This window comes from Lepidochelys olivacea (assembly GCF_965140295.1).
Source record: "Lepidochelys olivacea isolate rLepOli2 genome assembly, chromosome: 21".
Lineage (NCBI taxonomy): Eukaryota > Metazoa > Chordata > Testudines > Cheloniidae > Lepidochelys > Lepidochelys olivacea.
Window position 1 is genome coordinate 1701707 of NC_140431.1, and position 25418 is coordinate 1727124.

General features: G+C 45.3%; 1 protein-coding gene across 4 annotated transcripts in view; it reads left to right on the forward strand.

Moving 5' to 3' along the window:
- Window positions 1-25418, forward strand: part of SLC16A1 (solute carrier family 16 member 1) — a 72059-nt gene that overhangs the window by 33963 nt on the left and 12678 nt on the right. The window contains exons 1-3 of one of the 4 annotated variants that reach the window (XM_084611413.1): window positions 6924-7045; window positions 11820-11934; window positions 15241-15296. The exons of 1 other annotated variant lie outside the window; for it this stretch is intronic. The gene's annotated coding sequence lies outside the window, so the exon portion shown is untranslated. Of the gene's footprint in view, window positions 1-6923; window positions 7046-11819; window positions 11935-15240; window positions 15297-25418 lie in introns of those variants that run through there. 2 more of the 4 variants (XM_084611412.1, XM_084611414.1) reach the window with 2 other exon arrangements.

Genomic DNA, 25418 nt, shown 5'->3' on the forward strand with positions numbered 1-25418 from the left:
GCTGGCACAGCAGACCCTGAGAGAACCCCCAATGACCACAGACGCTGATAAGGTACGAAGGCACCCGGCCAGGTTTATTGTCAAACGAAGCCCAGTTCCCCGCAGACACTGCAGGACATACTACGAATATGTGCCCCCTGGCAATGGACCGGCTCAGTCAGTGGGGGGACTCTCCACTGCCCCCTATGCCAGACAAAGATACCGCCCCAGGGATGCATTCTTATACACAGGTACAAACAAGTTACACACCACTCCTGACGTATTGAGGTACAACCCCTTTACGTAGCAAGGTGCCACCTCTCACCTTGTACATGTTGGTTCGAACAAAACAACTCTATCCATCATATTGTCCTTCTGACCCTGTCTTTAGGATGTGTCTGCCTGTTCCTTGTTATCTCTGTGGAATGTGTTCGTACTGGGATGTTCTGATATCTAGTGTCCAGTACCTTTTAGGTATGTATCTTTTTGCAGTATCAGCCCTTTCCTTGCCAGCTTCTGTGAGCAGGGCCTGCTTCCAGAAGTGGTTGCATTTCAGTGGTGGAGGATTGGGTTCCCATTATGATAATTAATAGAAGTAATAGCTAGCTCTTCTGTAGTGCTTTTCATCGCAGATCTCAAAGTGCCTCACAAAGGAGGGCACCATCCTTATCCCAATTCTATATATGGGGAAGCTGAGGTAGAGAGCCGTGAAACAATTTTGCCCACATTCAACCAGCAGGCCAGTGTCAGAGCTAGGAATAGAACCCAGATCTTCTAAGTTCAGCCGGTGGTCTGTCCACTAGGCCATATTATTATTTCACATCACATCATTATTTATTATTGGTATTCTGGCAGGAGATGGAGACCTCATTGCACTAGACACTGTATACATGCACGCACAGAGGGTGAGACAGTGCCTACCCCAATGAGCCTGCAATCCACACAGGAAAGACAGACAAAGGGTGGGACCGGAAACAAAGGCACAGAGTGGAGGAGGGCGCTCAGGAGCTCAGTGCCAGGAACAGAACCTGTGGGCCGTAAACATACAGCGCCTCCAGTGTCACTGCTTCAGAAGGAAAGGTGCCACAGACACACAAGGTGAAGGGATGTGTTGGTATAAGCTCAAAGCGTCTCCTTTTCTAACTCTGGCACATCTTATCTTCTAGCAAAAAGCAGTGCTGGGGGCTAGGATGAAAACTATCCCTGCTTTTTAACCCACGCAGAAGTTTAAAAAGTCTGTTCAGCCCACTAGCTCTTCAGTGTCTGCTGAGTGTCATTTTAGGAGGTGAATGGAATTGTTATAATCGGTGCATGTGGTACTATTTTCTCTTATGAGGCCCATTCAGTGCCTTAACATGTACAGCGTGCACCTGAAGTGAGCCTGCTGCTGTGATGGGGGACAGTGGTTTTCTTTGGCGAGAAAGGGACTTAACCTCTTTTGGCAGCTGCTCCATTTTCCATCTGTTGAGAGTCCCTGATTTGCGGTGTGTTCTTTCTGAATCAAACTGAACCATATTTCTCACTCATCTAAAGAAAATTACCAGCTATTAACAATTTATCCCATGAAACAATTAACTCAATTTATCTCACTATGGTTCCCCAGAATAGCTCCATGGTTGTCGGAAGGTAAGTAACATGCATGAGGAACCCTGTTGATGGGGATTAGCTCTCTCACAATATTTGTGACAGGTCCCAGTAAGCACACAGGGAATAAGGGCTATTTCATGCCTTGGTGCAATAGGCAGTTTCCATAATGGGGTAAGCAAAGCCCAACCGATACATAAAGCTATGAAAACATGAACTCTTGGCTTTCTTATCATTCCTGCTGGCTGGCAGTCATATCACTGATGATTTAGCAGCACTAGGAGATGCAAACTTCATTAGGCTAATCCCAAACACCCAGCCACAGGCTGCTGCTGCTTTGGGAAACACTCTCTCTGATTTCCAGACAGAAGAGCTTCATATTTATAAAGAACATTTCTGACCAATTGGGTGGATTGCTACAATGGAGGCTGAGCCTTGAAAGGTTTGGAGGCTCAGTTACATTGAAGTTGTTGTCAGATGCCACGGGTGTGGTGCTCTGCTCTGTTCAATGTTGATAACAAGCCATTCTATCACTTTGGAGTAATCACTGATACAAAAGGGAATCCCAGATATTGTATGTCACCAGGTTCATGACAATAACATTACTCACTCAGGTTATCTGCAGTAAGCAATTTTCCTGTGAATATGTGAGCACTGTAGTCAGGTTGCATAATGTTGAATATCTTTTAAATGAAGACGTTTTGCTGCATTACCCACTCACATGGGCCTCACAGCAACAACAAGTAGCTACATGAGCGCAGAAATTCAAAAATGTACAGCTCAGCCCTGAAATGTGCTGAGCACCCTCACCTCCAACTGAATTGTCACTCACTCAGTCTGAGCATTTTAGGCCCTGGCAGGACCAGGCTCTTTGACTGTAATCTCTTCGGAACAGGCATTCCACAGTGAATTCTTTAAAGTGCAGTGTAAATGTGCAGAACTATATCACTGTCACATAACAATAAATACTAATTATGACTCAGATGACACTGCTATGGGCAATACGGAGACAATTCTGTAGATGACCTTTTTGCACTAGTAGCCACATCTCTCTCTAATTCATATTCTCAAATATGATTTTCTACAGCTCTAGTGACCAATATATGCCGGCTAGCACATAAATGTACATCAATCATATATATGTATGTATGTTAGTATGCATTAAGCACCAATACCATGAAGCACAAACATTGTACCAGTGATGTAGCCTAAACTGGCCTATCCCATAGTTTAGTTCACTTATGATAAGTTTCCCATAACTCCTTGCATTTGCTGGAGTAAGCATTTGGCGTAAGTGGATAGGAAACTGGTCAAAATCAAGATATATTCCTCCTATGTCTTAGTACAAGCTAGCATAGCACCTTCATGGACAAGTACCTGGAATGCTTGTAAACAAAACGAAGATAAGGAACAGAACAAGTTAGGGAACTGGGACAAACTGATGGGTTGAATTTTAGTGATGTGTAAAGAGAGATGTAACTTGTAAAATCATGATATAAATACCACCATCTGAAACACGTAACTTGGGGGAGCACAGCTTCTGTGTAAGGTGAATGTAACATTGTTCCATGGGATGGCTCCTCAGAGACTGGTATCACATAGAACCTTTTCCAGTACCATATTAATAAACCTGACTGACACTGGTTATTTGGTCTCTTGAATATATTTCATAATGAACCAAAGTGTGGTCAAAAAATTGACTATACAATTTATCAACACCACCTCTTCCATCACAATTTCTATTTTTCTTTAAAATAATTTATTTTAAAAATATTTTGTATGCATTTTTAATTGAATTGTGTTGGATAATTAATACATCTTCTCCTCCTAAAACCACATTTTTCGCTTTAAAACAATCCTAGTGTGCCTCATATTCTTAAATATGTATAATACTGCCAACTGGCGAAGTCACCCATCAGGGATGAGTTGTGTGCTGTGACATGCAGTAATCATGAATAGACTTGAAATCATTAAAAGACACAATCAGGTTAAAAATTATAATAAAAATTCTTACATCCATTACTAACATCACTTCAGAATATTACAACTAAATCATTGGAAACCTTGTATACCTTCTCTTCTTGATCTATTTCCTCATCTAAACAGTAGAAAAAGTCAATACTACCTTAAAGAGGCCATTAGATGGGAAAGTATGCCTAAAATGCAAAATTGCTAATGATGGTTGAGGGTTTTTTTTGTCTCTGTGTCCTAGAAAGAGAGCCAAGACACTTCCCCATCCTGTGTAACTCCTAGTTGGCACAGAGACTTGCTAATGGAATGCTGGAATTTTTGCCCTCCCGTTAGGGGAAAGCAGAAGCTTTCTCCTGAAAACTGGACAAACTAGATAGGAGCAAGTTACAAGTGGAGCAAAACAAGAAGCCAAAATCTAGGCCTGCAACAAAGTGAGAGAGAGAGAGAGAGAGAGAGAGAGAGGAATAAAGCTGGAAGTGAAATTCCAAATAATACTACAGCCTTTTAGAGCAAAAGTTACAAGTGCTGGAGTATAAAACATGTAACAAAAGCCCTGGACTCCTAAGTGCCTGGATACTACAGTGATACACTTATTAGAAATGCCATGGATTAGATCAAATTGGGATCTCTAGTAGGGAGGAATGGATCAAAGTCACAGAATTTATATGCAAGCTTACTGGGGCTCCATTTTAAGGAAGAGTTGTGTGGTGCTTCAGAGTGCCATGCACTTACCTCCTCTTGTTGGGTGGAGACAGAACTTAGTATTAACAGGTAAGGCCCCCATCTTGAATGATCAAGAAATTATCAGCTGCAAAGGAAAAACAGAGTGAAGTAGAAAAGTTTGAAAATTCTGTTTTTCCAGCACCTCAGAGCAAAAGGTGGGAACAGACTGATAAAATAAAAGAGCTCAAAGGTACAGCACAACCAAGGCTCTGAAAACAGATGCATTGAGGTAAAACTTTCTTGCTTTTAAATGTATGTTATATTGTTTTTAGTTTCCTTGTAAATAAAGACAAACCCCAGACAGGGGTTGAGCTATGACACCAGCAACATGTCTGAGCTGCATTTGGAGCACAATGGGATAATCTAATAATTTAATAATCTAATCTTCCATGTAGAGAAAAAATGGCAGAACAATATCATTGCCTCACTTGTTGCTTATTCATGACATTTTATTTTGTCTCTCTCCCATTTCCCTCTGTTCTTCTACTTAGACAGTAAGCAAAGACCTTGTCTTTTACATGTCTATAAAGCGCCCAGCTAGTTGCAAATAATATACAACTTAAAAAAAAATACTTGTATGTTCCATGGACATTTAACAGACATTTGAAGTGCCTCATGGCTAGCTAACATGTCATATGCCATTAACATTGAGGGATGTAACTAGATATTAATATAACAGGGAATGAGGTATGCTGATTCTGATGAGGTAGTGGAAGCATTAATCTTCCTTCATTCTAAGTACACAAGCCCAATCTGGTCCATTTCCGTGCAAGATGCAGATCCAAAAAATACATGAAGTGCTTTATTTGCTGACAGGTAATATTTATGCATTCATAATTAAACTATTAAAAATGAAGAGTCCTTAAAGCCTTTTGTTCAAACAAGCCACTGGAACACTTCCCACTGCTTACAGTCATCTCTTGAAAGGTGCCCAGTGGCAAATTACCACATAGGAGTCCATTGCCCCCCAGAAGAAGACCAAACCTGGAAGCCCCCAAATGAGCAATACAGCCCCTGGTTTGAAGGCGGGAGGATGATTCTGTGGTCTATGCAGCAGACCTGAGATGTGCTGTAACCAAAGGTTCAAACACCAGCAGGGCTGGCTTGGCTCCCCATTCTGTCACACAGCTAAAATGATTAGGACTGGTCAGGAACGTTTGACTAAAAGTGTTTCCATGGGAAAATGCCAATTTGTTGAAACTGAAACATTTCACAGAAATATATCCATTTCGACAAAACTTGTGCTGTGAAATGTTTCTAAGGTCCATAATGGAATTCCTGGTCAAAGCAAGAGAGAAGTGAGACCCCTGAATAGTCAATGGCCCAGTGGCTCTGAGACCAGGCAGAACAACTGGGGTCTCCCACATCCCCAGCGTACAGCCTAACCCAGTGGCTCTCAACCTTTCCAGTCTGGAGTCTGCTTTGTCTTGTATACCCCAACTTTCACCTCACTGAAAAACTACTTGCTTACAAAAATCAGACAAAAGTGTCACAGCACACTGTTATTGATAAATCGCTTGTTTTCCCATTTTTTACCATGTAATTATAAAACAAATAAATTGGAATATAAATATTGTATTTCCATTTCAGTGCATAGTATATAGAGCAGGATAAACAAGTCATTGCCTGTATGAAAGTTTAGTTTGTTCTGACTTTGGTAGCGCTTTTTATGTAGCGTGTCGTAAAACTAGGCAAATATCTAGATGAGTTGACCTACCCCCTGAAAGACCTCTGTGTACCCCCCGGCCTACAAGTACCCCCACTTGAGACCTGCTGTCCTAACCATAGGGCTGTTCGCTCTCACCAGTGGGGCTCTTTTGTGCCTGAGGTTGTTTGTTTTACAAAAAAGGTCAGGAAGTTTCTGTTCCCATTCCACATCAGAATGAAAAACAAACGTGCAACTCTCCGAGCGCCTCACCGGAGGGAAACGTTGTTTTGCAGCCAGGCCCAGGCCACAAGCCCTGTGCCCGGCCAGGCGGCTCTGCAGGGGCTGCTCCGTCAGCGCTGGGCTCTGCCGGGCGGCCTCAGCCGTGGCCCCGCGCGGAGCCAGCCGGGGCCGCGGGCCTAGGTGGGGGCCACAGCGCCGGGGGCAGCAGGGGCCCAACCGGGCCCTCACCAGAGGCTGGAGCAGACCCGCGGTCTGTCTCTCGACTTGTCCCGGGCGCCGCGGTCGGCGTTTCTCACGTCTGTTCTGGAGTCTGGACTTTGGCTCTGCCCTGACCAAGAAGTTTGGACCCTGACAAAAAATAATTGACCCCCGCCGGCGCCCTGAGGGGCCGGGCGTGGGCCGCCCCCTCGCACCGGGACATTCTGGGGTCACAGGAGCCTGGTCCCCCCAGCGCCTCGCCCCCCCCACCCCGGCCGGCAGCCCTCAGCGCCCCCCCCGCAGCGCCTCGCCCCCCCCCCCGGCCGGCAGCCCTCAGCGCCCCCCCCGCAGCGCCTCGCCCCCCCCCCAGGCCGGCAGCCCTCAGCGCCCCCCCCGCAGCGCCTCGCCCCCCCCCAGGCCGGCAGCCCGCAGCGCCTCGCCTCCCCCCCCCAGGCCGGCAGCCCTCAGCCCGCAGCGCCTCGCCCCCCCCAGGCCGGCAGCCCTCAGCCCGCAGCGCCCCCCCCCGCAGCGCGGCAGACAGCCGCCGCCGGGCTGGGCTGGGCTGGCCTCGCCCCGCCTCTCGGGGCTGGCCCCGCCCAGCTGCGCTCCCTGCGCGCGGGCTCCCGGCCGGGACCTTAAAGAGCCGGGGGGCGGGCGCGAGCCGGCTGGGAGCGGAGCGGCCGGCGGGGACCGTGTGCACAGGTAGGGCCGCCGCCCCTCCACGTGGCGGGCTCGGGGGTCGGGACCGGCCTGAGGCCGGGGAGCGGGGGCGTGTGAGAGGGGTTGGAAGGGCTGGAGTGGGGGTCACGGGGAGGGGTTACAAGTACTGGGGTCACTGGTGGGGGGAAGGGATGGGCGGGGGAGGGGTTGCAAGTACTGGGGTTGGGGGCAGGATGAGGCGGGGGGGTCACTGGTGGCCGTTGGAGGGAGTAGGGTTGCAAAGACTGGGGTTGGGGTTAGGATGGGATGGGATGGGATGGGGGGGGTCACTGGTGGGCGGGGATAGGGTGGGGGAGGGGTTGCAAGTACTGGGGTTGGGGGCAGGATGGGATTGGAGGTTACGGGGTCGGGGGAAGGGGGGGTCGTTGTGGGGGAGGGGTTGCAAGTACTGGGGTTGGGGGCAGGATGGGAGATATGGGTAGGGGAGCCTGATGTGGGGGTGGGTCACAGGAGACTTACAAAAAGAAAAGGAGTACTTGTGGCACCTTAGAGACTAACCACTGGCGGTGGGGAGGGCTATAGAAGCCTGATATGGGGGAGGGGGGGTCACTGGAGTGGGTGCTGTAGGTTTCTGGCTAGGTAAGAGCTCACTGGTGGGGTGTTTGAGCTCATGCCGGCTGATGGATGAGGGCCCCTATCCGGGATGTTTGCTCTCTGTGGCACATGGCCTTTCCTCTCTAGGGCCTCAGTTTTCTCTAGTCCCAGGTCAGGGGGCACTAAGTGGCTAACAGGGCTTGTGGGGAAGGACGTGGGGCCTTTAGCTGCTAAGGCATGTGTTGGAATGGGGTTTGGGAGTTCTGGGAAGTGTATTAATAGGGGACTTTTTGCCTCTAAAGGTATTCCATTACAGCCCCACGCTGGGGGGACTGGCTTTGTTTGGGAGGAATGGGAGAATCAGTCCCCAAGTGGGGATTGTGTGTGGGAAGGCTTTGCTGATGCTTCCCATGCTGTACCTTTGCTACATATGGGCAGAAACAGAGGATTTCTGTTCCAGGGCTATTAATCTGGTGCACTGTACTATCATCAAAATGTTTGTTTTAATGTAGTTGGTTTAATTGGCTGTGGATGACTCTCCTTAACTTTGGCATAGATGTGCTCACTGGGATGAAAAGCATAAAGTACAGTTTTAGCACTTGATACATTACAAAGTTTCCAGGAGGCAAACCTCACTTTTTGGGTACGTTGCTGGTGTTCCCCTAGGAAAGAACTTGTGATTCCAGGCTGCAAAGCAGTGCTAGCTTCAAAATCACCAATATGGCTCTTTTTAGAGTAGGTTTTTGATCGCTGCAAGGGATGTGCTCTGGGTTAGGTCAAATAAAGTTTCTCCATATACTTTTGGAAAGGATTTGTCTAGTGCATCTTCAGTTCTGTAACAGTCTGAGCTTTTGAATTACTGACATTTCCTGACAAACTTTGAAAATGTTCCCTGCTTAGACACCATTCTGCTGAAATCCTATATTCTTTGTTGCTTTCTTCAGTAGTAAGTGTGGTCTAGCAGTTCTGGGTTCTACTCCTGGATCGGCTACTGACTTGCTGTGGGCTGCAGGCAAGTTGCTTAACCTCTGCCTCATTTCCCCCCATTTAGGGAAACTACTTGCCTATATCACAGAGGCACTAAGGCTTAATTTTCATAAAATCCTTTCAAATCCTCTGAAAACTGTTACAGAAGTCAAATGACTTGTCACTTAAAAAATGGGACCCTTGTTCTTTAGGTGCTAGCTTGCTCCCGGAGGCCTGAACTCGTAATTCCATCTAGTAATGATATTATTTTTTTAAAGGGGAAGAGATACAGGAAAAAATGATACAGTGTGGAATCATCTCTCCCTATGATAGAGCAATGGATGTTTCAGCTCTTCATTTGTCTACTGTACCCGACTTGCTAATCCTGTTTCTCTCCTAAATTCATTTTTAAATCTGCTGGATATTTTGGAGGGTCTGCGCACTTACATCCTGAAGCATTTAGAGTGTTGTATTTTTCTTGTCCCTGATTTCTTCCCTTCTTTCTTACTAAGAAAATCTTTGAAACTTTTAAAAATACAAACTTTGCTATCTTAATTTTTTTCTGCTACTCTAACTTAGGACTAAATTTAGGTTGATATAGGTACGATGCTCCAGGGTGTGCAAAATTCACACCCCTGACTCTGTAGCTATGCAGACCTAACCACTGGTGTGGACGCACCTACATCAACAGAAATATGCTTCCACCAACCTAGCTACCATTGTTTGGGGAGGTGGAGTTTCTCCTTCTGTTGCTCTAGTCTGCATCTATGCTATGAAGTTGCAGCAGCACGGTGATGGCTCAGTAACTATGCCACTATAGCTTCTGAAACCTATAGCATAGATATGGCCTTATAATTGACACTTGCTAGGAAAGAGCAGAAGCCCTTTTCCATCATGTCTTTCCTTTCTGTGCCAGTCAAACTCAGAATTATGATTTGGCAGCTGAAAGTTTGTTTTGGGGACTGGAAGGGAGAAGCCCTTATTATTATACAAAGATTTGCAACAACAACAAAGGGGGATACCTGGCTGGCTGCTTCCTGTGAGCAGAATGTTGTGTGTGGGTCACCCTGAATGGTAGTTCCTGTTACAGCCTTGGAGTCTATGGTGTAAAGGATTTCAATGCTGAAACTTGCCTCACTCTACTACTGATTAAGCTTGTGGTCCTAGCACAATGAGGCTGGTTAAGTTAATGATTTTTAGTGGTGGATATTGGCACATATCATTGTGGGGTTGTTGCTTGCTTCTCTCTGTACTTCCCCTTTCACTCCTGCTGATGAAACACTGCACCATTCCTGCACCTCAAGGCTTTCACTGTAGCAATAAGGATGGGTGGACAAGTGAGGGGACTGCTTCCTGCAGCTAGCTATGTCACTGGGGACTTGTGAATTTACCTACTAGAGGGCTCTTCCAAATGAAGAGCGTGAATGAAACATTTCTAAGAATTAATTTAGAGGAAGTTAAAGATGCTCTTAAACTTTTGCTATTTTTATCAGGAACACCCTGAAATGCAGAGTGCATCCTGCTTCTTGATTCTTTGCATTTAACCATGTGCTTATATCTGCTCTATTAATATAATACTGTAATATAAGGCAGTTCCTGTTTGTCTAGATGGCGCAAGACCTTGCTCTGGAAGGGCACTTCAGCTGTTCATGTTCTTGTCAATCTATGAGTTGTTGGGAGCAATGCTTGACACTGTCTCTCATGACTGTGATGCAATCCAGGGAACAGCACTACAGTCATAAGCTAGTAAAATGTGACCTACTTTGCTTAGTGGCTAATGCTGTGTCCCCATCTGTAAGGGGAGTACAGGGACCTAATTCTAGTTAGGAGTGGGTCTGCACAATATATGCAAACTTCATTTGTACTCTTCAGGGGTTGTTCATTCTTGTCCTTCTAGGTCATCTGTACCCAAAATAACTGCCAATAGCCTCTTTGATTCCCTGTACCAAAAGAAGGAAAATATTGCTGGTTTACCTTTTCTGGGGTTGAGATTTATAATTTATACAGGCTTTTTACTGACTAACATAACATATCACAGAGCATCTCTTCTGCTTATGCTTGTCTCTGGTCTGAGAGCTCAACCTCAGAGGTGAAAGTAAGCCGGTATGCCCCGGTACGGCGTACTGGCAAGAGCTGGTGCATTGTACTGAGGCAGCCTGGCTTCCCTGGGGCAATTTAAAGGGCCTCCAGAGCCCTGCTGCTGGAGCCCTGGGGTAGAGGCTGCAGGCCTCCAGCAGTTATTTAAAGGGCCTGGGGCTCCCACTTCCCCAGGACTCTGGCAGCTAATTAAAGGACCGTGGCAGTAGAAGCAGGGGAGCCCTGGGCCCTTTAAATAGCCCCTGGAACCCTGGGCGGCTGCTGCTGCTACCCCAGTGGGGAAGGAGGGAGGGGGGCTGGCTCTGGCTCTGACCCCCCTCAGCCCCGCCCCTTCTGTCCTAGGCCCCACCCCTTCCAGGGGCCAAAGCTGGCCCCAGTGTACCAGAACCGTAAGTCGGTTGACTTACTTTCACCCCTGTTCAACCCCTCCAAATAAAACTCCCACTGACAAGCCTGGTAAGTTTAGGTTTCAAGTGTGAGGCCTTTTAGGTGAGTTGCATCTTAATATCTTGTATATGGACGGAATGGAGCCCTTTTAGTCCACTTGCTGTTACACCCACAAAAAAAATCACTGGTGATTGCACTCTGTATCTCATTATGTACTGAAATGACCTGTGGAGTAGAGTAGAACTTTATTACTGTACAGACATAGCATTTAACTGGTTCTTTGCACTCTCATGTGCTCCTGGTGCTAAAATGTATGGCCTGATTTATTCATTTTTTTTAAATAGCTGCAGAGCTTCAGGATTTTGCTGAATGGCAGGTGCTCAGTAGTTCTGAAATCAGACCATTGTAGCCCAAATAAACAGTTTGAACCAGATCAGTACTCCCTAAGCAGATCTCAGCGTTTAGTGTTTGTTTTTAACACCGCAGGATGTCTGATGTGCATGTGCTATTGCTTAGGCTGTTTGGTAAGAAACGGCTGCTGCTCTGAAACCTGGTAAGAAATCTTTTATCTTAAGAAAATGTAGGCCTTCATTTTCTAAGTAGCTAGCCTAATTTCTACATACAGTAAAAGAAAATGGCTTAAAGCAGGGCTAGTCAATAGGCAGACTGCAGGCCAAATCTGGACCGCCAGATGCTTTTGAATGGACCCTGAAATCATTTTATTTACTTATTATTATCATTGTTGTTTGTTTGTTTTTTCTCTGGAGTCTAGACCTTGACTATACTTTGACCAAAAAATTTGGATCTTGACAGAAAATAATTGACTGCCCCAGCTTAAAAGTGACTTAACGCAAGTTTTAAAACTTCCGACTTCTGTTGGTTACACGGTAAGAATTAGTCCGCTTTCTTTTTGTACACTTTTAACTTGGTAACATAAAGTATTAGTGCTTCAGAGTGATCTGTTTTTTATGACTGACAAATTGCAAGTGTTAGCTAAATGGGCAAGACTGAATTGTAAAGATCAAGCCAGAGTCAACTGAATTGTCATATAAAAATATTGAGCTTCACCATTCTGACCTAATTGCACTTGGGTTTTTTCTTTTAATGTCCTTGCGCCATTTTATAGCCTTGATACTGAAATTGCTAAAAGGTAATAGAAGCTTGTATGGGAGGAGAATACAAAGAGTGGAGTCCTATCTGTTTTCTTGTTGACTAGTGTATGAATTGGCTGGCTTATTTCCAGTAGACCTACAATAACTCAAAGAACTCCTAAGCCATATAAGGTCTACATTTTTAACAATCAGAGTAATTAACCAGCGGAGCAGCTTACCAATGGATTTGCTGATTTCTCCATCACTTGCAGTCTTTAAAACAAGATTTGCTGTGTCTCTGACAGACATTATTGGACTTGATATAAGGATTATTGGGTGGAATTCTGTGGCTTGTGTTATGCTCCTCTGGTCTCACCTCCTGCACAGTGATTCTGTTCTGGCCTTAATGTGCTGTAGATGGCAAACAGTTCATAAATTTGGAATAATAATCTAGGAGCCAAGTTTCAGAGGTGTAACTCTATGTAAACTGTACAAGTTCACTGTAGCTGTCCCATTTCGCATTTCATCTTTGTCTCCTATGACCCACTTGCCACTGCTGTATTTTTATTTGTATTGCAGTAGTGCTTACATGTTGCAGTCATGGACCAGGACCCCATTGTCCTAGGCACTGTACAAACACAACAAGGGCTGTCCCTGTCCTAGAGAGTTTACAATCTCAGTACAAGACAAGAGATAGCAGGTGGATACGGACAGACAGACGGAAGCCCAAGGAACTGCTAGTTCTCATTGCTGTATTAAATGAGTGTAGAGATGGTGTTTATGCAGCTTGTCCTTTCCTGGAGGCAGCAAATCTGTTGGATGACCCCATTCAAGTGTGGAGCTGTTCCATTGAGGTCCAGTTGCTGTTCAGATGTTTCTACCATTCTTCCATGCCTTCTCAGATTTGGTGTGACCATCTCCTGATGCCAGTTCTAGCTGATAACCCTGAACACTGATCAAGCTACTTCATAGAAAATCATGATGAAAATAGCTGTTTTTTTTATGAAAAGATGTCTGAAATCTGAATGTAAAACAAGAATTTTACTTTCATTGCTGCCTCTATGTACCTGAACATGTCTTATATAAGTGTAAGAGTCCCCTGCTCATGCTAAATTACACCTTTTATAAACCAATGAATAAGGCAGTTCAATGCAGGTTGTCTGTATTCTTGGGTGCTTTTGTACCTTGTTGTTGGAAGACATGGTATGTGAGGCTACCCTACTGTCTGGGCATAGTATGAAGTGGGAAGATGAATGGAAGATGCGCCAGTTTTGGTTCTGAACGCATGGTACTTGTGATGGAGTGTCTGTAATTTAGATCTCTGACAGCATAAAAGAGGAGAACTCTATTTTGCTCTGTTATTTGCAAGGATGGGGGTGGGTGGAGGGTGTTGTCTCATGCTTGAAATCTACATAACTACATAACTAGATACTGACTTAAAAATTAAATCTACAGACCAATTGCATTGGGCAACTGCATTATATGCTCCCCTATGCTGCCCTGGACATGATCTCAACCTGTCCTGGTCCCTTAGGTACTGGACTAAGAGCATCAAACTTCTCAAAAGCTGCACGTAAGCTAAGGAGAGATTCCACTGCAAGTTAAATCTAATTAAACATTGTGGCACTGGTTTTATTGTTGCACTTGCAGCTTTTATGACTTTTTTCTCCTCCTCCCCTCATGAAACCAGCTTATATGAAGTAGTTTTACAAGGAAATGTGGGTCTCTTCCCACCATTGTTAGTATGACTCATTTATGAGAGATCATTTAGAAGCTGGCAGAGTACAACTATGTAAAATTCAAAGATGTTGTGTGCAGGGTTATATTTAACACTTGGAGCCACTTCTGATCAAACATTGTCACATAAATGACTTTAAAACACTCCCTGATAGTCTAAAGCCTCATCTGTGCTACTATGTTGGGTGAACGGTAAGTCAGCTGGGGTCAACCTATTTGTGCACACGTCCGCACTAAAATTTGTCTCCCGTTGACGTAAGAAACGCAGTAAGACCATCTCCCTCCATGGCACGGAGCCACCCACTGAGCTCGAAATGGTGAGCATTGATACTAACAATTTTCTAGTAGCTGCCCCATAATGCCCATTCTGTTACAGTGAGCACACTGGTCACTATTGTGAATTCCACTTCCTGGGGTCACAGAGTCTGGAAGCCACCTCCATCCCCTTAAAATAGCCTGTGTATTTTTGAAATGCCTTTTCCTGGGTGCCCAGCTCGGCAAGAACAGCTATGGACCAGCCATAGAAATGTGGATGTCTGACCAGCCCTAGTGCAGTGTGAAAGTGAAGAAACTGCATTAGGCATACTATGAGGCCAGGAGCAAAACAATCTGCTTTTGATTATTTCTGCCTTGCAGAGATCTGGCTCTATGCTTGTTAAATACAGTAATTAAATTGAGGGCCTCATATAGTTACTTTAGCAAGCTCTGCAGTGTGGACTGGGGCCTCTATTTCCCCTAGTAGTGATTTTTTTTTTTTTAGTGGGGGTGGGTGGGTGGGTGTGTGTATGTGTTTTAAATCCTGAAGATATTTAATACCTTTTTGTTGTGTGATTTGATTCCTGTTACTGGCTTGGACAGACTTTAAAGATCGCTTAATAAGAAACTTTTATCTCTGTGCAGTTTAACAGGGTCTGATGTGAAGTCTCTGCTATTAGCCCCTCACTTTTTTCTGTGCTACTTCACCTGCAATGTCCTCTACAACCACTAAACTTTCTATTTGCTGAGCCTGGGGAATCTGAGTAATCCACTCTAGTCCCCACCTAGTTAGAAGGCAAATTGGCTGTAGGTGAATTCAGGAAAATGCTTGTTAACAGGAAGTATTTTGGCCAAGAAAGTGTTTCCTCTCCGAATCTTCTGGTGCTCTTAAAATTCTGCTGTAAACCTGCTCTCAGCACTCCTTGTCTGACTCCTCACCTGTCTGGAACGAGGGATTGGCAGTTGTGGTTCATAGTGTTGGTTGTATTTGCTGGGTCACCAAACACTTGACACACAAAGGGTGCTCTTTGGCCATGTCATAGAATCATAGAGATCACAAGGGTAATCCAGTCTAATCCACTCCCCTTTTTTCCCCCTTCTCCCTACTAGGAGGAGCTGAGTCCATCTCCCTGGTCTATGAGAATCTTCTGAATCCGCATCACAAGGTCTGTGAGCCAAGGAGTGTCTCCACAGGCAGCAGATGCTCAAATATAAAAAAGCCTCTTTTTTTTTTTTGTGATACCATCCACTCCCCTGTTCCGTTTCTGAGTCGCTCCATTTGCCTCTTACAGGCCCATCACAGACGGGACACAATAATGCATGCAATCCAACTCTCTGACCACATGGAGTCTCAGCCCCAGCAATTCACTCTCCCCTCACTAGGGACTGGGGTAGAGTCCACTTCCACGTTTGACTCATGAGTTCTAGCATGTTTCCCTAGGACGTCCTTCAGAATTTTATTCCAAGCTTAAACAACATCCTGCCCTCAACTGTGATTGGAGAGATTTTGCTATAGCCAACACCCATCGGCTATTTTAGTAAGGGATGGTATAAAGTAGGCAACAGATCAGAAAAGGAATCTGTGCCAATCTAACAGCTGGCCCTGCATAAGGATGTGAGGGTGAGTGGGCAGCTCCAGTACTTCTGATGTATATAGTTTCGCTCTGATAATAGTATCACAGCTTCTGGAGGCTGCCTTTTTGGACTACAGATAAGAACATCTGCTATCTAGTCTGTTTTATGAGTATTGGGTGTTGCCTTTGGGCATTTATCAGTCTGTCACCCTGTGGTTTGCGGATTGGAGTGCATCTCAAGAGATGCTGGCCATTCTTAATATAACAGTAGGCCTGGCTGGGGATGAGTTGGGGGTGTCATGGTACTACCATTTACTTGTGGGACAAACTAAACTGTTGATAGCATGAAACAATGAGTGTTGTCTGCAGCTCTTTCTGTGGGTTGATGTCCTTAAGTTCCCTGATGCCTGCTGCTGACCTTATCTCACCCCTTGCACAAATACTGTGACCGAGTAGGTCCTCAATTGCCCATTGTGTAGTGCAGAGCCCTTGTGAGTCATATATCCCATGTGCAGCTGGGTTAAACCCCCAGCTAGGGGTATGGAGTGGACTTTTGTCCCCCAACCTAATTCTCTAAATCCGCTTAAAGCCAGCAGAATTGCTGTTTCATTAGCTTGCAGTGAGCCCTAATTCAGCTCCTTCCTGCCCAGGCAAGGACTGTTGACTTTGAAGCAATAAAAACCACTTCCAACTGGAGGAAAGGCCTGTGAGTTGCTCAGGAGCATGCACTCTTGTTGCAAACCAGTAAGGAAATATGCTGTCATAGGGTTCTTCCAGACTTAGCTTATGGCTGGGGGCAGAATTCCCACCTGAATTTACACTGTGTAACACTACCCCTTGCTCTGTGAAGTGTACTGCCTGGATGATAGGAAGCGATGTAAACTGATCTAGTGATGCAGAGGTGGTGTGGGGTCAAGTGCTTTGCATTCTGCTAGAATTGGGGTGGTGTTGTATAATGGGTACATTGATTAGAAGATTCAGTGTTTAACAAGTATTTTCCACGGCATGCATCCGATGAAGTGAGCTGTAGCTCAGGAAAGCTCATGCTCATATAAATTGGTGAGTCTCTAAGGTGCCACAAGTCCTCCTCTTCTTTTTAGTATTTAACAAGTTACCACAGAGTACCACTTCCTGCAGCTCACTTATTTCTTGCCTGATCTCAGATGTCACTGTTTTGTAACTGCTAATAGCAACCATTACACAATCAGACTTCCCTGAGCAGAGTCCAGATAGTAACTCATCATATTTCACAGCCGTTAGACTTGGCTTTGGTTCTTTAGTGTTTAGTAGGCCTCTGTTTCCATCCTCATAGGAGATTCGCTAGCCCTGGGAATGAGTTTGGGTTGCTTTGCGAGCTCTTTATAACAGAGGAATGCATCTGATTGGGTTCTAGCATGTGGTCTGTAAATTAAGGTGGGATAGAGCATTCTGATACTTGTAGTCTCTCTAGGCTACAAGATGAGGGTGGTTGTAACTGGTTCATTTTATTCAATATGGGGGATGTGCTATGGGTGCAGTTTTTTTTGTGGGGGAAAGGGAGGGCTTGGGGGAGCTGGCATGGTAGAGACTAGTTGTTTATGATACAGGGAGGGAAACTATCAGATGGGACAGATTCAACCTCTCCTGCCCTCTCGCCGGGGGAGGGCAGCAGAGTGTGTGTGGTGGGAAGGGAGCCTGGGCTGGATCTGGCGGAGGCTGTGTGCACTTGGCTCAATTTGTCATTCTACGAGAGAAACTAAATTGTGATTGAAAATAAAGGGTAAGGTTTTCAGAAGTGCCTAAGTTTCTAATTTGGACATGTTAGAGATGCCTGCTGGCTCCTTTGGAAGAATGAGAGTGCTTTTAAAATGCTGCCCGTGGAGCATGCAGATGGCAGTGAGCAGCAGGAAAGAAGCAGAAGATTAAACCAGTTGCATTTTCCATGTGCCTCTCTTCCAAAAGACTGGCTCTTCCTGTCCAGCTCCTGGTGCTGTTCTTAGGAGCAATTAATGCTACACTTTGCTGCTTAGTACACTCTGAATGGAAAGCAGAGCAAGGCTTGCTGAGATGGCTACGCCTCTGCTAATGCCCAGATCTACTGAAAACACCTGTCTCTGAAGCTCCAGATGCCATGTGGCTATTGGACAGATTAAGTTAAACTGGAGGCAGCTGGATTGGCTTCTGCAGCAGCAGGAAGAAGCAAAATATTTCCCAAATGCATGAGGATGTAATCAGTGGGAAGACAGATAAACATAAATAAAGCCTGATAAGAGCATCTTACTCGGGAATTTATTTTTAGAACGCTGACCATGGCTTCGGTAATGGGTCAGTGGCATGCCAAATCTTACGGCCCAGGGAAAAACACAATGTTTGGCTTTAGTAGGAATAGTAGGTAATCCTTGTTCCAGGGGCTGTGGGTTTTTTCTTGTTTCCTCTGAAGTGTAGACACTGAGAATTGGGTTCTGCTTTGCAGTTAGTACTACAAGGGGAGACTTTCTAAAACAGCAACAGGAATAATTCCTGACTGCCAGCACCTTCTGACACCTTGGGCCAGTCACTTCACCTGTCTATCCCTTCCCCGTCTTGAGCTAGCTTGTGGGTTTAGATTATAACCACTGTGGGGCAGGGACTGTTTCTTGCTGTGTGTTTAGACAGCACCCAGCATACTGGGGCCTTCCTGTTGGCTGGGACCTTCTGTTGCTACTGTATTACAAAACAATAGGTAAAAAGTAAAACACTTGTGTCCAAACGCTGTAAAGCATGTAAAATTCATGTGAATCTCCACCAGGGAATTCTGGGGAGGGAAATTCCCATTGATGGGAGCTTTAGTGGAGAAAAAGGCCTAGCAGCTTCTAGCAACGTGCTACTGTGTTACTTAAACCTTGCTCCAAGCAGTCTTGGCCTCTGTTTCTGAAATAGCGTTGAATGTGGTTTGTCTGAATTTGAAGCAGATTGGTGCTCAGAACCTGTTCAACTGCATACCTATTGTCAGTGACGGGTCACGGGCTAGTCAGACAGCTCAGAGCAGGGTAGGGTGGCATGGTAGTAAAAATCCTTGTCTTGTCTACACTAGAGCTTGTGATGAACTCTGGGAACAAAGTTTTGGGTCCTGCCCACTTGAGGCTTTGTCTTGTTTGCAAGTCAGAAGGGTGGAAGTCTCTCTTTTCAGCCTTCATGGATGAATTCTGATAATTGCTCAAGGTAACATCCTCCACAGCAGAGGCGGGCAAACTACAGCCCGCGGGACTGTCCTGCCTGGCCCTTGAGCTCCTGGCCTTGGAGGCTAGCCCCTGGCCCCTCCCCTTCTGTCCCCCCTCCTGGGGAGCCTCAGCTCGCTGCGCTGCCAGCGCTCTGGGCGGCGGGGCTGTGAGTCCTGCCGGACAGTGCGGCAGCATGGCTGGCTCCGCCAGGTGGCACGGCTGCCAGTCCTGCTGCTGAGCGGCAAGGTAAGAGGGCAGCGAGTGGGGAGGTTGGTTAAGGGGCAGTGGGTACCGGGGGGAAGTCAGAAGACAGGGGGCGGAGGTTCTGGGGGTGGGGGTGCTGTCAGGGGACAAGGAATGGGGTGGGGTGGATAGACGTGGGAGTCCTGGGGGGGCCTGTCAGGAGGTAGGGGTGTAGAGGGTCCCGGGAGGGGGCAGTCAGGGGACAAAGAGTGGGGGGTTGGATGGGTCAGGAGTTCTGAGGGGGGAAGTCAAGGGGCAGGAAGCGGGAAGGAGCAAATAGGGGTCGGGGGGCCAGGCTGTTTGGGGAGGCACAGCCTACCCAGCCCTCCATACGGTTTCAGAACCCCAATGTGGCCCTCAGGCAAAAAGTTTGCCCACCCCTGCTCCACAGTGATGGCTTCTAACAATTCAGCAGATGTGGAAGATGAGATGCATGCTTGCAGGATTATAATCTTATACAGAAAACTAACAACAACAAACACCCACCCTGAGCACTCCCTCCTGGTCCTAGCTGTGCAAAGGCTACTGCTGTGACCTTCATAAAGGGGCATTGTAAGGAGATTTTGCGAAGGGCTTGCTGCAGAAATATTTCATTGCATTTTGCTGTGGTCTCTAAATGAGAGCTTCTGTTTTTGGCTGTGGAATTCTGCCAAGCTGGGCTTTTCAGTATACAGTAATTTACTGCGTGGTAGAAATACACATCCTGGATATTCTGCTTTTATACCTCTAAATAAAACAAAAGGGGTGACTATAGCAGTCCGAAGGACCTGGTGCTAGCTACATGAGGGGACTAGATTCTGGCTTGCTTCCAGAGTCTGCAGCCCTGCATGCCAAAAAGGAATTCAGTCTAGCTCTTATACCACATTTGCTACAGGGGAAGGTGGCGTGCAGGGAGAAAAGGTTGCCTGAGGCGATTCATTCTTGCGATTTATAAAGAGTTTACAACATAGAAGATGCAACCCTTGCAGTCGTTGCTTGGTCTCACCAGCCTTAATTACTTCAAATGTGGCTACTTTAATGCCTAAATAGGGCAAACTGTAGCTGACTGCTTGGCAGCTGTGAATTTGAGTTCTAAACACGTCTGACACGTAGCAGCTATTCCAAAACAGAATTGGAAGTGTCATGACTATTACTTGGGTTTTGGGGAAATGTTTCATGTTGAACTGACTCCTATTTCTGGGTGTGGTTCTTTTCCTTCGGCTGAAATTTCTTCCATATGAGGGTAGGAAAGAAATAGGAAAGATAAAACCTGAAACACAGTTGAGAGAAGCCTTTAAAACTGGTCTCCTCAGTGGCTGGAGGGAAAATGTAGCATGCAGAATTGGTAATGCAAATCAGCCCTAATGGTCTCGTCTGGCACTATTCTCTACGAATTTTGCTTTGTGATTTCAGATCTAGTGAAACTCCTACTTCAATCTAGTGTTAGCAGTGACTTGCAGTTTGTAATTCTCTCTTTGCTTAGATTTAAATTGGGAGGGGGGAGAAATAGCCTACTGAGATTTCTGTTGCTTATCAAATGATGCAATCTTAGTCTGTGCTGGGAAGGGGGAGAGGGTTGCTGGGAAAGGGCAAACGAATCCAAGTCTGAGTAAGATCAGTCAACTTAGTTTTCCCGGAGTGGGTGAAAGATTGATCTCTTCGTAGCCTCGTCCTCAAATGTTGCACTGGACTAGTCCAGAATCTTGGTATAACAGCAGCTGAAAGGGGAAGTTCATTGATCCTTATGAACGCTCAATATGACTCTAAAAGTAGGAGATAGTTGGAAACTAGTGCATGCAATCTCCTCTGGAAAGTGACGTTAACTTCTTAAATCATACATTTGTTTAGATGCTATTGAAAGAGTTAAATTGTACAGAAAAAGCTAACAATCCTTATGGTAGACTATCTGCTTTTGGTATTGAGAGTGAAAATGGCCTAAGATGTGGTTTCTAGACATGTGTGTCTTACCCTGCACAGGGCCTTCTCCTACCCTCTCTGATCTCCACTCTGGTTGTAAGCATGTCTTGTCAGCCACATGAGTATTTAGTCTGAATAGCACTTGTCAGTTGCTAGCCAGTGTGTAGCATCTCATTTTGCTGGAGAAGTGGGCCATGAATCTGTAAATCCTGAGCTCTTTCTCAAATGCCTGTGTGCTTTAATCTGCATTAAAGCTCCAATTTATGTGACTTTCTCTCTGTATTGAGTGAGCTCAGTGGAAGCTGCAGTCACCTGACATAATGAGAAGAAACGCTCCTTTTGGGCTTGGGAGCATAGTTAAACTAATGGGGTTTATTTAGGGGGAATACGTTGTAAATGATTCTTTTGTCAGAGCTACAGTGTGACTTGGTTCTGCTCGTGATGGTCATGTGTTGGCCAAAAAGCTGTCTAAATATGTTTCTAGCAAAAAAGAAATGAGTGGTGGCGGTGTCAAACAGAGACTAAACGAGTTTTAAAGGTTTAATTAAAACAGTCTCCAATGCTTTGTTTCCTCTTACTGCTGCTGTATGCTGGTTCAAGGCACAAATGCCTGAACATGAACTAGTATTTGGAGGTGAGGTTGTCAGAAGCCACCTGTTTTGATCCAGATTACACTTCCATGAGATCACCATTCATGGTACTTGGCGTGATCAGCAGAAGGTTTCTTGATCTTCAGGAGTCCTGGCTAGTTTTCCCGAGGTACTTCTCAGCTGGGGTGAGTAGACCCAAGGTCCCTTGTAATCTGCAGGTGGATGGAATGAAATTCTGCAGCAGGGTTTCTCATGCTTCAGGCTGCCAATTCTGCATCAGCTTCATTTAGATTAAATAAAAGTTTTTTAATTGATCGTGTATGAAAATGAACAATATCTTCTGTATAGTGGTCTCTTCTATCTTTAGGTGAAATTTAGTCTATATTGCATTGTCCCTGCACTTTCAGTTCTTGATATGACTCATATTGATGATGTTGTAGGAGCCGCTGGAGGTTTTGGCCACCGGGGAAAAGGAAGTTGAGACTTTTGGCACTCTGGCGGGTATCAAGGCAGTGTAGGACAGTGGAATAAGCACACTAGCTGGACGCTCATCCTAAATGAGGGCAGGTCTACACTACGAGAGAAAGTCGATCTAACCTACGCAATTTGAGTTATGTTAGTAGTGTAACTCAAGTCAACGTAGTTTAGATCTACTTGCCACAGGGTCCACCCTATGCTATGTCGATGGGATACACTCTCCCGTCAATTCCCCTTACTCTTCTATTGACTCTAGTACTCCACCGTAACAAGGAGAGCAATCTGCGGTCGATTTAGCGGGTCTTCACTAGACCCACTAAATTGAACCCCCTGATGGATTGATGGTTGCAGCCTTGATCTACCCGTAAGTGGAGAAAAGCCCATAGTCATATGTGAATTAATATTCACAGTTACCATTGAATGAATGCATTGCTACAAATAGGGCCATTTGCCCCTCTTGGAGCCATTGTTTCAGGCTGCTCACAGGTTCAGGAAGACAGTGCTATGTCTGTTTACATCCAGTCAACCTTGAAAAATCGCTAACTACCGACGAGAAATTCTTTCCATCTTTTCATTTAACATCTAGATTGTGGAGCACAATTGCTCAGCAAGGGGTAGATGCTGTGCCAAATTCTGCAGCAGCAGAATACCTGGAACCCTCTCCTCACGAAGTTAATACAAGATGCAGTTTGCCAGAGTAGGATTAATCTCCATATGCTATCCTGCCAGGCCATGCTTATGGGGTCCTGGAAGAGCTTCCCAGCCCTGAGATGCCTTCTTTACAGAGCGTTCTGTTATCACTGATATAGTTGTTCTGCGTTTTGGGTTTGCAACAACTCAGGTGCAGTAACTGTGCTGAGACTCATGGGCCAACTGACAATTACCTGATTTTTAAGGAAGCTTCTGTTTCCTGCTTAAAGCTGCACATGCTTCTGCATTTCCTCCATGGTGACTTTCAAGAGCCTGTCTTGCTGTGGGGTGGGGAGATAAGTGCTCACAAGATTACACTGTAAATCCTTAGCAGGTCCCATGTGCATGTAGGAATGCCTGCTATGTTGTATGTAGCAAAGCTGTTGTTTGAAGGGGCAGGCTGGTTAGTTTGTGGTTCCTGTCTGGGGTGCTCTAATTGTCTTGCTCTGTACCCTGGGTCTGAAGGTATTGGGTGCTGTTTTGAAATGTCAGTATAACTGCAGCTAAGCATGTCAGTAGCAATTGCGAATGTATAAACAAACAGCATTTGTCCTTGGCTCATCTGCTCCTTTCAAGTTCTTCCATCCTCTCCCTGCATTGTTGCAGTCAGCACAAATGTTCAGCACTCGCTCTTGTGCATGATCTTTGTTTCAACTGCTGCTTGTGGTGAGAGGCATTCAGTCAAAACAAGGCCATTTCATAATATGAAATAGCTATGTCCATCCTACAGCATGGAGCTCTACCTTCCGCATGACATCCTCCCTGCAATCTGTTTGTGAGCAGCTCTTCCTCCTTTAGCAATGCTTACCATGACAAAAGACCAAGGGAGAACTTTAGGGATCTTCAGTCTGTTTTGAGATACAGAAATGTGTCTAAATGCTATTTTCCTTTGACTTTCTTGGGCTCATAATGGAAACTATCTTACAACTACACATTGTAGTGTTATGGCTGCACAATGAAGTCCCAAGTCAGTTCAGTTTGAGATAACAATCAAGGTTGCATCCGATGAAGTGAGCTGTAGCTCACAAAAGCTTATGCTCAAATAAATTGGTTAGTCTCTAAGGTGCCACAAGTCCTCCTTTTCTTGTTGGTATGAGTGTAATTTTACTCAGTGTGGCCAGCCATAAGCATTGAAAAACTATGACCCTTGCCCTAAAATAACATGAGACTAAAAAAAATACATTCTAGCCTCTGTATTTGTCTGCTGTTTCTGAGCCTTTGGCATAAATTTGCTTTATGCATTCAAGCTTTTCTCTGCAACCAGGCTGGCTAGAAATGTACTACTTTAAAAATGAAAGTTGATATACTTTGTAACTACATGATTCCAGGAGCTGGGCTTTACCGAAACCAACGAATAGCATGAGATTTGTGATGAAAATCCTGAGCATAGACAGCAGCGCTGCTTTCCACCCCAGGGCCCAACAGAGGGGGTGATGGAGTAGCAGAATTGTATTTAAGGAGTGGGCCAGAGAGGAGAAATTGGGAAGGATGAACCAAATGCCTAGAAACTGCCAAAGACTAACTGGAAAATCTTGCAGGAAACCTTTGGTGGTTTCAGCCTGTGAAATTAGACTTTAAAGCACCCTGAATTATATGTAATGGGATGGCCTGATAGTGAAGTTGCAACATGAGCTGCATCAAAGCAGACAAGAATTCAAGCCCTATGAATTCTGTGGCAAGCATGTAGGCACCTATTGAAACTTTCCATTGTTATCAGTCATTGCTAAGTTTAGCTGCATTTAGTGACCTTCAGAGATTGCTTCATGCACACGCACAAGCAGAATAGAAGCATTGACATGGTACCTAGCTCAAGGAGAGACGTCTGTTTCTTCTCTGAGAGGCACATTTTAGTCATTTGATATTATTTCTCCTGTCTCTTCCCACTTCCACCTGCCATCCCCCCTTTTGATGGTATTAATCTGACTCTTTGGATATAAGGGGAGAGTCCAGCACTAACTTCTAAAGCAATTTCCTTTTAGTAAGGGCACTAGGGGTGGTTGTTTGGCTGTACTTTGTGGTGGTATTTTGTTATGAAATATACACAAGAGACCAAATAATCAATGTCAGTCAGGTTTATTAATATGGTACAGGAAGAAGGTTCTGTATGATACCCAATTTCCAAAGAGCAGTCCTGTGCCGTGATATTCCCCTTATGCAGAAGGTGTGCTCTCCAAAGTTACATCTCTAAATCCATCCCTGTACACCCTACTTGTTTACCAGTAAAAGGTACTGCATATGTCATTTGAAACTGGATTTAATTAATCAACTATCTATCTTGTTTGTTTCTGGTATCATGGTGTACCCCTTTATCTTTTGTTCTGAACCCATGCATTCCAGGTCATGATGCTCCCTTATTTTTGTTCTGAGCACATAGATTCCTGGTACTAAGGGGCATGAAGGCACCTCTTAGATTTGCATGGGTGACTCCTTTCCTGTTGCTATGAAGATATCTGTCCTGATACTGACAGTTTTCCTATCTACTCAAGCCAAGACTTACTTTAGCTAATGCAAAGTGTTATGGGATACTTAGCATAAGTGTACTGGATTATAACAAAGGTACAGGGCAATCTGGGCTATATAACTGCTACATTAATACTTCAAATGCTTAGACTGTGTATTGCAAGTGGTATTATCAGCGT